Genomic DNA, 12,126 nt, shown 5'->3' with positions numbered 1-12,126 from the left:
ATGGAGAGCTATGCTCGCGCGGGCCTGAATTCAGGACCTTTATACCTGCAGAGGAAGTGTCAGCTGATCAGGAAGGTCAGCTGATTCCTGCAGGACTCATGATTGGCTGAATGGTTCGGGCGGGGCAGCAGAGTCCAGCAACTATATATTCTGCTGCTTGTCAGTTGCTGGTTGTCTGCCATTGCTAACACTTGCGTGAAGGCACTCAGACCTTAGCTAGACCCGACAGTGTGCCAGAACCGGCTGGAGCTGGGAATCCACACTGAGTCAGATTCTTGATAGCTTAAAGTACTAATTGTATGGTATTATTTGTTAGACCAGTTCCAGGGTGTTGAGATCAAGGCCCTCACACCCCAGACTAGGAATACTGTGTATCATTTATGTTATGCTCCAGACTAGTTCCAGGGTGTTGTGAATACGGACCTCACACCCAAGACTAGGGAACTGTATTATCATTTATGTTATGCTCCAGACTAGTTCCAGGGTGTTGAGAATACGGACCTCACACCCAGACTAGGTTGTGTTATTACTGTGTTACGTTAGCCCAGTTCAGGGCAAAGCCTTACATATTAGCAGCAGGGCTTCCTGCTTTCCAGCCTTGGTCCCTCGCTCAGGGGTCCACAGGCTACAGGAATATCACCCACCGCTCAGGGGTGAATTCCTCGGGAGTATAGGCCGCCAGCTCCTCTGGTGGTCTTTACTCAGAGTTGTTACTGTTGCACCAAACACTTACACTCTCCCTGGTGTCTAGAGGTTAGACATATCTGATTATTGACGATTCCGCAGATCCTCAATGATCGGGTATATCTGTATTTTTGGGGATACTGCGGATCGCCAAGGATCAGATTCTCTCTCTGGTTGCTGACACCGATCGTTACAGTAGGTAGGTATATGCAGTAATGGGTATTACAATGTGCACCTGTCACACTCACAGGTAGTCAGTGAATGTGCTGGGCCTGGCAGTGGCACACACAGAGTATGAATTATCAAGGCTGTCTATGCAACACAAGTGTCAGTGGGACACGCAAAAGAAAAAAAAATCACAAGAACAAGATTAGCTGTTAAAAGAGCTGTTGTGGGGTGCTATTTTAGCAATAAGAATCAGCAAGGAGCAAGCTATCAAGCCTGTAACAGCCTAACTAATCTTTCCCTATGAGAGTCTGCTGCATCAGCAGCAGCAGCTGTCCCTTCTCTATTTACTGCCGGCACACATGTGAGTAAAATGGCCGGCGATGCCTGTCTTTTATAAGGGGGGAGTGGCTCCAGGAGGGAGTGTAGCTTGATTGGCTACAATGTGCCTGCTGACTGTGATGTAGAGGGTCAAAGTTGACCCTAATGGTGCATTACGGGGGCGAACTGAGCTTCCGCAAAAGTTTGCGAACCCCCGGAAGCTCGCCGGGAACCATTCGCTGGTGAACCTTTCGGGCCATCTCTAATACACAATTAGTTTTTTTTAGCAGATTTACTGCCTGATTGATTTTCCAATCATTTTTCTGATCGATATCTGTTCACTCTTATGAGAAAATCGATCAGAAAAACAATCACAATCAGATCGGGCCTGTCGGAAAATTATCTATCGAGCCATTAGCTTGCACCCTCAGATACTGTATATCAGATGATCCAGAGGAAGGCAAAAAAAAAACCTTACAAGGCTTTGACTAATAAGCCTAAAAAAATCAAATCTGATAAAATCTCTGGAGCAACTCTTCTGGGAATTACCTAGTATTTATAGCCATGCCCATAGAGGTCTTTCAATGCTAGAAAATCATCTACTCCTCTAACATTATAAAGTAACAAAATGCAAAGATTGTAACTAAAATACTTATTACTGTCATGGTTTATTTGAAAAGATCCAACATATTAAACATTGGTGAATGTACCTCAAGTCCATTTATTTAAAGAAAAAAACGACACTGACATACGTGGCTGATGTGCACCATTAGTGAGATGAATAACTTTATGTGAAAACATTTATTTCTTTGTAGGCTCATTTGCTCTATACTGAGATTAAAGGACCTCTATAACATTTGAAATACATTTGTCCAAATACATAATATTATTGTTTATTATGATTGTTAATTTATATAGCGCCAGCCTCTTCCGTTCTTCCATATAAGAGCTACATTTGTCCCAGAGTAAAATGCACTGTAAATTACTTTTTCCTATGTAGCTGTCACTTAGGCAGGGTTCACACTCAAAAACCGCATGTAAAATGTAAATTTGTGTCATTCAATTCACTGCATGCAAAGTGTAAGTCAATGGAGATTCACATTTCTATTTAAAAATTGTAAAATTGCTTCCACATTTTTGTCTGTGTAAAAAACAAACTCCTTACATCTTCCAGCATAAATTCACACAGTGCATAACATTTTTCATTGACTTTATTAGTTACTGTGAAAGAATTCAGGCACATGTGCATAGTGTCTGGAAAATGTATGCGCAAAGAAAGTTTGCAGTTTCCACTCTGATGAGTGTGAACCCTGTCTTAAAAGACCACTCCAATAAAAAAAAATAAAGCAGTTAAAATCTGACAGAACCAACCGGTTTTGAACTAGTCCATCTCCTCATTGGGGGTTCTCAGGGTTTTCTTTGCTTTCAAAAGCATTTTTTGAACGGCAGTTGGTAAGTCTAACTGACAAAATAGCATGCAAATTCTAGGGAGGCTGTCTGGTATCTTACTGTTTTTGTAGTTAAACTGCCATTCACAAAATGCTTTAAAGAGGAACTGTCATGAAAATCTTTACATTTAAAACACATACAAATAAGAAGTACATTTCTCCCAGAGTAAAATGAGCCATCAATTACTTTTCTCCTATGTTGCTATCACTTACAGTAGGTAGTAGAAATCTGACATTACTGACAGGTTTTGGGCTAGTCCATCTCTTTATGGGGGATTCTCAGCATGGCCTTTATTCTTTATAAAGACATTCCCTGAAAATGATTAATACAAAGATGCTGGCCAGCCTCCCTGCTCACTGCACACTATTTTGGCAGTGGGACGGAGCAACTGCCATTCACTAACTGCTTTTAAAAATAAAGAAAACCCTGAGAACCCCCCTATGAGAAGATGGGCTAGTCCAAAATCTGTCGGTAATGTCAGATTTCTACCACCTACTGTAAGTGACAGCAACATAGGAGAAAAGTAATTTATGGCTCATTTTCCTCAGGAAGAAATGTACTTCTTATTTGTAAGTGTTTACAATTTTCAGATTTTTGCGATACTTCCTCTTTAAAAACAAAGAAAACTCTAAGAATCCAACATGAGGAGATTGACTAGTCCAAAACCCGTTGGTTCTGTCAGATTTTAACTGATTACGTTTTTTGACTGGAGTGGTCCTTTAAGGTACCCACTAATGATCAATCTTTTTTGTCCAATCTTACCATTTCTATGTAATATAAAAGACTGCCTAAAGTATCCATTCAGTATAGTCACACAGTTTACGCTTCTACTACATAGATTTGGGAAGATTGGACAAATAAGATTGGATCATCAGTGGCCACCATTACAGAAGGCATTATTTATTCACTGACAGTACTGAACCTCTCACCAGCAGATTTTGTGTTTGTCTGTGTCCTCATGGGTATCTCCTTTATTTTAAAACTCAATCCCTGAATAGAAGTGCACTGAAGCAGATCATTTGTGCACATCACCTGTTTATGAAATTGGGCCCAGCCATAGACCGCAATGTAGATTTTAAGCTATCGTATATCAAGTGATTGAACTTAGCAGAGGAGTTCTGCTATTTTATAACCAAACGCTAACTACCTGTGCAACATGTAGTGGGGGGGGTACACAATTGGTACCAGGGTGGCCGAGTAACATTATTCGCTTTGGTGCTCAGCTATAGTAGTTAGTGATAGGTGTAGTTATATGAGGTTTAGTGTTAGGGCCTGTTTCCACTACACGCAGATTGGATGCAGAATGGATGCAGAATGGATGCAGAATGGATGCAGAAAATATGACTCCAATGAATGTCTATGGGAAAATCTGCATCAGAAAAATCGTGTTTAGTGGAAACAGGCCCAAAGGCATTCATTGGAGTCAGTTTTTCTGCATCCATTCTGCATCCAATCTGCGTGTAGTGGAAACAGGCCCTTAGGGAATAAGGTTAGAGGTTAGTGTTAGGCTTAGCAATAGTCAGGCTAATGTAAGGGTATTTGGCTAGAATTTAGGGTTAGGTATAGTTAAAGAAGTGATAGTGTATAGAGTAGAGAGAGGCTAGATTTGTTAGTGTTATGAGGTTAGAGTTTATTTATCATTAGCAAGTATAAGAGCACGGTGGCGTAGTGGTTAGCGCTCTTGCCTTGCAGCGCTGGGTCCCCGGTTCAAATCCTAGCCAGGTCTACATCTGCAAGGAGTTTGTTCCCTTTGTGTCTGTGTGGGTTTCCTCTGGGCACTCCGGTTTCCTCCCACTTCCCAAAAAAATACAGATAATTTAATTGGCTTCCCCCCTAAAAACTGGCCCTAGACTAAGATACAGACACTACACAATACATGCATAGACATATGAATGTGACAGGGATTAGATTGTGAGCTCCTCTGAGGGACAGTTAGCGGCTAGACTATATGTATATACTTTGTACAGCACAGTGGAAGATGTCTGTGCTATATAAATACTAAAGAACAAGAAATACCTAAGTGATAGCAATAGCACCATGCAAATAACTGATGCTAAACTGTTATTATAATAACATTTACAGTATTTATAATAATGGGAATTATGATGCCCAAATTTACACACGACACCACTTTTAAATACATGCAAAGTGTTCTATCAGAAAAGTGTGCCATAAACTCCTTAAAGAGAACCCGAGGTGGGGTGGTAATGGACTCTTTTGCATACCTATTGCTCTATTGTTTGGCTACAATGCTTTGGAAATCAGTATTCAGTCTCATTTTCATAGAATAACAATGCAAACAATATTTCTAGCACAGCAAAATATAGATATTACAGGTTTTATTGAATTAAACTTAAAACACATAAACACATCAATCAATGAGCAGATCAAATTACATACATACAAACTATTTTACCTGTCCCCCCACCATTAGTCAAGAAGGGATGAAAATACATTGAATTTAAAATAACATCATTTTCTTAAACTGATTGTCCACACACCTCCACGCAAATATAGAAATACATGGATAATCACGTTCAATTAATGGAAAAAAAAACAGATTGGAAGATATATTTACAGATCTTTTACATAAAGATCATTTACTTAAAGGACCACTGTTGCAAAAAGTGGTTACATTTAAAGTAAATGTTTACACATACTAGAAATACAATAGCTGTTGCTAGCAGTACGTAATAAAAATCTAACACATCTGACAGGTTTTTGATTATTTCATCTCCTTATGTTGTATTCTCAGTATTTCCTTTATTTTTTACAAAAGCATTCCCTGGAAAGGAGATAAACAAGGATGTTGGCCAGCCTCCCTACATTTGTGCACTAAATTGGTAGCTGCACTGAGCACCTGCCATTCAGTTAGTACTTTTGAAAATAAAGAAAACCACAAAAATCCCCTATCAGGAATTGGGTAAGTCCAACACCTGTCAGATTTGTAAGATTTTTACAAACTACTGCAAGTAAAAGTGGCAGAAAATAAGATTTCTAAGGTGTTTTACACTTTGACAAATGCACATTTTATAATTATACTTACACATGGATTTCAAAGTTTACATCTTTTTCCATGGTAGTGGACCTTTAACTGTAAATAAAACACTGATTAGATGGATATCTTTATGTTGTTATTGTCTATTGTGCAAAAAAAAAATGTAAAAATATATTTAGAAATCAGTTAGGATTTAGTGTACTAGCTGATCAAAGTTCACTTCATCTGCAGTTTTGTACTTTCTAGTAGTGTTGGGCGAACAGTGTTCGCCACTGTTCGGGTTCTGCAGAACATCACCCTGTTCGGGTGATGTTCGAGTTCGGCCGAACACCTGACGGTGCTCGGCCAAACCGTTCGGCCATATGGCCGAACTAAGAGCGCATGGCCGAACGTTCCCCGAACGTTCGGCTAGCGCTGTGATTGGCCGAACGGGTCACGTGGTTCGGACCCGAACGCGCTCTGATTGGCCGAACGGTCACGTGGTTCGGGTAAATAAATACCCGAACCACGTCATATCTCCGCCATTTGTCTGTGGGTTTAGCTTTGGGTAGGCAGGCAGGGTAGTTCGCGCTCCAGCCACGCTAGCCAGGGTCCCCCCTGTCATTGTGTCACTGCTGGGAACAGTAGTACACCGCTTGCTCAGCCACACTATATAGCATTCTGTTTACTGCCACTCTGTGTACCTCGCTCAGCCACACTATATAGCATTCTGTTTACTGCCACTCTGTGTCTGCTGGGAATAGTAGTACACCGCTTGCTCAGCCACACTATATAGCATTCTGTTTACTGCCACTCTGTGTACCTCGCTCAGCCACACTATATAGCATTCTGTTTACTGCCACTCTGTGTCTGCTGGGAATAGTGGTACACCGCTCGCTCAGCCACACTATATAGCATTCTGTTCACTGTTCTGTGTCTGCTTGGAATAGTGGTACACCGCTCGCTCAGCCACACTATATAGCATTCTGTTTACTGTTCTGTGTCTGCTGGGAATAGTGGTACACCGCTCGCTCAGCCACACTATATAGCATTCTGTTTACTGTTCTGTGTCTGCTGGGAATAGTGGTACACCGCTCGCTCAGCCACACTATATAGCATTCTGTGCACTGTTCTGTGTCTGCTGGGAATAGTGGTACACCGCTCGCTCAGCCACACTATATAGCATTCTGTTCACTGTTCTGTGTCTGCTGGGAATAGTGGTACACCGCTCGCTCAGCCACACTATATAGCATTCTGTTTACTGTTCTGTGTCTGCTGGGAATAGTGGTACACCGCTCGCTCATCCACACTATATAGCATTCTGTTCACTGTTCTGTGTCTGCTGGGAATAGTGGTACACCGCCCGCTCAGCCACACTATATAGCATTCTGTTCACTGTTCTGTGTCTGCTGGGAATAGTGGTACACCGCTCGCTCAGCCACACTATATAGCATTCTGTTCACTGTTCTGTGTCTGCTGGGAACAGTAGTACACCGCTCGCTCAGCCAGAGTATATAGCATTGTGTTTACTGCCACTCTGTGTACACCGCTCAGCCAGACTATATACCATTGTTTACTGACACTCTGTGTACACCGCTCAGCCAGACTATATACCATTGTTTACTGACACTCTGTGTACACCGCTCAGCCAGACTATATACCATTGTTTACTGCCACTCTGATTCTGCTGGGAACAGTAGTACACCGCTCGCTCAGCCAGACTATATAGCATTGTGTTTACTGCCACTCTGTGTACACCGCTCAGCCAGACTATATACCATTGTTTACTGACACTCTGTGTACACCGCTCAGCCAGACTATATACCATTGTTTACTGAAACTCTGTGTACACCGCTCAGCCAGACTATATACCATTGTTTACTGCCACTCTGATTCTGCTGGGAACAGTAGTACACCGCTCGCTCAGCCAGACTATATACCATTGTTTACTGACACTATATAGCAGACTATATAGCATTGTGTGTACACCGCTCAGCCAGACTATATACCATTGTTTACTGACACTCTGTGTACACCGCTCAGCCAGACTATATACCATTGTTTACTGCCACTCTGATTCTGCTGGGAACAGTAGTACACCGCTCGCTCAGCCAGACTATATACCATTGTTTACTGACACTCTGTGTACACCGCTCAGCCAGACTATATACCATTGTTTACTGCCACTCTGATTCTGCTGGGAACAGTAGTACACCGCTCGCTCAGCCAGACTATATACCATTGTTTACTGACACTCTGTGTACACCGCTCAGCCAGACTATATACCATTGTTTACTGCCACTCTGATTCTGCTGGGAACAGTAGTACACCGCTCGCTCAGCCAGACTATATACCATTGTTTACTGACACTATATAGCAGACTATATAGCATTGTGTGTACACCGCTCAGCCAGACTATATACCATTGTTTACTGACACTCTGTGTACACCGCTCAGCCAGACTATATACCATTGTTTACTGCCACTCTGATTCTGCTGGGAACAGTAGTACACCGCTCGCTCAGCCAGACTATATACCATTGTTTACTGACACTCTGTGTACACCGCTCAGCCAGACTATATACCATTGTTTACTGCCACTCTGATTCTGCTGGGAACAGTAGTACACCGCTCGCTCAGCCAGACTATATAGCATTGTGTTTACTGCCACTCTGTGTACACCGCTCAGCCACACTATATAGCATTGCGTACTCTGCCAGTCAGTGTGTATATTGCTGGGATCAGTAATACTCCACTCACCGTCAACCACTATATGAGCTCAACATGAGTTCCCCAGAGACCTCCGCTGTGAGCAGCACTCCCAACAACAGCAACAGCCAACGCCCCACGCAAGCTATAACATCCACCCCAGCAGCCAGTGGTCAGCAGCAGCCCTCCCCGGAGGAGAACGTTGTGTCCATCAGTCCGTCGCCAGAGCGATTAATGAGGGCTGCCATTGAGGAGATGATGGGGCCTGATGTGGAGGAGGAGGTCTGGCTCAGGCCAGCATCCCAAGTTAATGTTGAGGACGATGAGGGGTCTGTGTCTGGGGATGTTGGGGTGGCAGAGGTGGTGGGTGGGTCAGACTCAGGAGAAGAGTTGTATGATGAGGATGATGATCGGGACCATCTGTATGTGCCTCAGAGTCCGACCCCGGAAAACATGTTGTATCGTGTGTTTAGGTACTAAAATCTGCGTTCCCTCCCAGTAGTGTTGGGCGAACAGTGTTTGCCACTGTTCGGGTTCTGCAGAACATCACCCTGTTCGGGGTGACTATATAGCAGACTATATAGCATTGTGTTTAATGCCACTCTGTGTACACGGCTCAGCCACACTATATAGCATTGTGTTTACTTCCACTCTGTGTCTGCTGGGAACAGTAGTACACCGCTCACCCGCCACTGTATAGCATTGTGCTCTGTGTCACTGCTGACAATAGTGGTACACCGCTCACCCACCACTGTATAGCATTTCTGTACTGCCACTGTACTGCTGCCAGTCAGCGTGTACTTTAAGGATAAGTGAAATGAGGAAGAAATCCGGTGAAAGAGGGAGGGGCAAGGGAAGAGGTGTTTCCCCTGACGGTTCACGTACAGGCCACAGGGGAGCACCCAAGAAAACCCACTCAATACTGCCCATGTTGTCCAGGACAACAACCCTCACAGATCCAAAAGAACAGGACCAGATAATTACTTGGATGACCTCTCAAGCGTCCAGCAGTGGGTTAAGCAGCACCAGCACATCACGCACGAGGTCCGAGTCCTCAGCCAGTTAAAGTCTGGGCTTTCTTTGAAGACTGCACTGAGGATGTTACCATGGCGATTTGCAAGGTGTGCAAGACCCGCCTGAGCAGGGGGAAAAGTATTAACAACCTCTCCACCACCAGCATGAGCCGCCACATTCTATCCAAACATCCCACTCTGTGGGCAAACGCGGCAGGACAGGGTACCACCAGCAACACTGCCTCCCTTGGGTTCACCAGACTCACCACCAGACCCGCCTCAGCAGCAGCAGTAGCCCAGCCATTGCGTGGTTCACAACATTCACAAACATCAGACGATGCTGACACTGTCACTTTCCGGACTAGTGCTCTTGAGGTCTCCCAGTGTTCATCAAACACAACAACCAACAGCCCTTCGGTGTGCAGCGCTACGGTTGAGTTGTCTGTCTCTGAGATGTTTGAGCACAAGAGGAAATTGCCAGCAAATGACCCCCGGGCCGTGGCAGTAACAGCCAGCCAGCATAGCCAAGCTTCTGGCCTGCGAAATGCTGCCATATCGAGTGGTGGAGACAAACAGCTTCAAGGGCATGATGTCAGTGGCCATCCCACGTTACGTTGTTCCCAGCCGCTACCACTTTGCGCGCTCTGCAGTGCCTGAGTTGCATGAGCACGTGGTCAGCTAAATAACCCGAAGCTTGAAGAATGCCGTTGCCTGCAAGGTTCACCTCACCACTGACACCTGGACGAGTGCGTTCGGCCAGGGTCGATACATCTCCCTTACCGCGCACTGGGTGAACCTTGTGGAGCCTGGCAGCGATTCCTCACCTGCTACGGCGCGGGTGTTGCCCACGCCGCAAACAGCTGGATAACAACAGCAGCACCTACCTCTCTGACTCCTTCTCCTCCAACGCATCTCAAAGCTGTACCTCATCCGGAAATGCTAACCCAGCACCAGCAGCAGTAGGATCGTGGAAGCAGTGCAGCACAGCTGTTGGCATGCGTCAGCAAGCGTTGCTGAAGCTGATCTGCCTTGGGGATAAGCAGCACACAGGGGAGGAAATTTGGAGGGGAATAAAGGAACAGACGGATTTGTGGCTGGCACCGCTGGACCTGAAACCGGGCATGAAGCTAGACACCTGGCACGAACTGGCAATGTACGCAATAGAGGTGCTGGCTTGCCCGGCAGCCAGCGTTATGTCGGAACGCTGTTTCAGTGCTGCCGGAGGCATCATCACAGATCGGCGTATCCGCCTCTCCACAGAAAATGCAGACCGTCTGACTCAAATTAAAATGAATCAATCCTGGATTGGAAACGACTACGCAACACTCCTGGACCCCAACCAAGTAACATGACCGATGAACATCTGGGATGGTTTAGCGTTTCCGGTCCCTGTTTATTGAACCTCTCATCTGTATTACATTTATGACTGCATGGCGGCAAAAAGCATTGCTGCTATATCCGCACGCTTTTTGTCCTCATGCAAGGCCTGGGTTGTTGTGTCTCACAAAGCGTGGCCTTCTCCTCCTGCGCCTCCTCCTGTTCCATCACGTGTGCTGCTGCTGCTGCTGCTGCTGCTGGGTTACCGTTGCCGGTCCCTGTTTATGGAACCTCTTATCTTTATTACATTTATGACTACATGGCGGTACAAAGCATGCTATCCGCACGCTTTTTGTCCTCATGCAAGGCCTGGGTTTTTGTGTCTCACAAAGCGTGGCCTTCTCCTCCTGCGCCTCCTCCTGTTCCATCACGTGTGCTGCTGCTGCTGCTGCTGCTGCTGGGTTACCGTTGCCGCGTGGTCCCTGTTTATGGAACCTCTTATCTTTATTACATTTATGACTACATGGCGGTACAAAGCATGCTATCCGCACGCTTTTTGTCCTCATGCAAGGCCTGGGTTGTTGTGTCTCACAAAGCGTGGCCTTCTCCTCCTGCGCCTCCTCCTGTTCCATCACGTGTGCTGCTGCTGCTGCTGCTGCTGCTGGGTTACCGTTGCCGCGTGGTCCCTGTTTATTGAACCTCTTATCTTTATTACATTTATGACTACATGGCGGTACAAAGCATGCTATCCGCACGCTTTTTGTCCTCATGCAAGGCCTGGGTTGTTGTGTCTCACAAAGCGTGGCCTTCTCCTCCTGCGCCTCCTCCTGTTCCATCACGTGTGCTGCTGCTGCTGCTGCTGCTGCTGCTGCTGGGTTACCGTTGCCGGTCCCTGTTTATGGAACCTCTTATCTTTATTACATTTATGACTACATGGCGGTACAAAGCATGCTATCCGCACGCTTTTTGTCCTCATGCAAGGCCTGGGTTGTTGTGTCTCACAAAGCGTGGCCTTCTCCTCCTGCGCCTCCTCCTGTTCCATCACGTGTGCTGCTGCTGGGTTAGCGTTGCCGCGTGGTCCCTGTTTATTGAACCACTTATCTTTATTACATTTATGACTGCATGGTGGTACAAAGCATGCTATCCGCACGCTTCTTGTCCTCATGCAAGGCCTGGGTTGTTGTGTCTCAAAGCGTGGCCTTCTCCTCCTGCGCCACCCTCCTCCTGTTCCATCACGTGTGCTGCTGCTGGGTTAGCATTACCGGTCCCTTTTCCTGGAACCTCTTATATGTATTACATTTATGACTGCATGCCGACAAAAAGCATGTTACCTGTGCAAAGAAAACAGACATTTCCCGCATTTAAAAGACAGTTTTCCCTTTGAAACTTTAAAATCGATTTTCTCAAAAACTATAAGCTCTTTTTGCTAAATTTTTTTTTCCTCTTGTACCCACTCCCAAGGTGCACATACCCTGTAAATTTGGGGTATGT

General features: G+C 45.2%; 1 pseudogene; it reads right to left on the bottom strand.

The window, feature by feature from the left end:
* LOC137562112 (zinc finger protein 850-like) overlaps positions 1–12,126 on the bottom strand; it is a 226,278-nt pseudogene that overhangs the window by 19,936 nt on the left and 194,216 nt on the right.

The sequence above is a fragment of the Hyperolius riggenbachi genome, chromosome 3 (assembly GCF_040937935.1).
Source record: "Hyperolius riggenbachi isolate aHypRig1 chromosome 3, aHypRig1.pri, whole genome shotgun sequence".
Lineage (NCBI taxonomy): Eukaryota > Metazoa > Chordata > Amphibia > Anura > Hyperoliidae > Hyperolius > Hyperolius riggenbachi.
The sequence above is the reverse complement of the archived record's forward strand: the minus strand, read 5'-3'. Positions and strand labels throughout refer to the sequence as shown.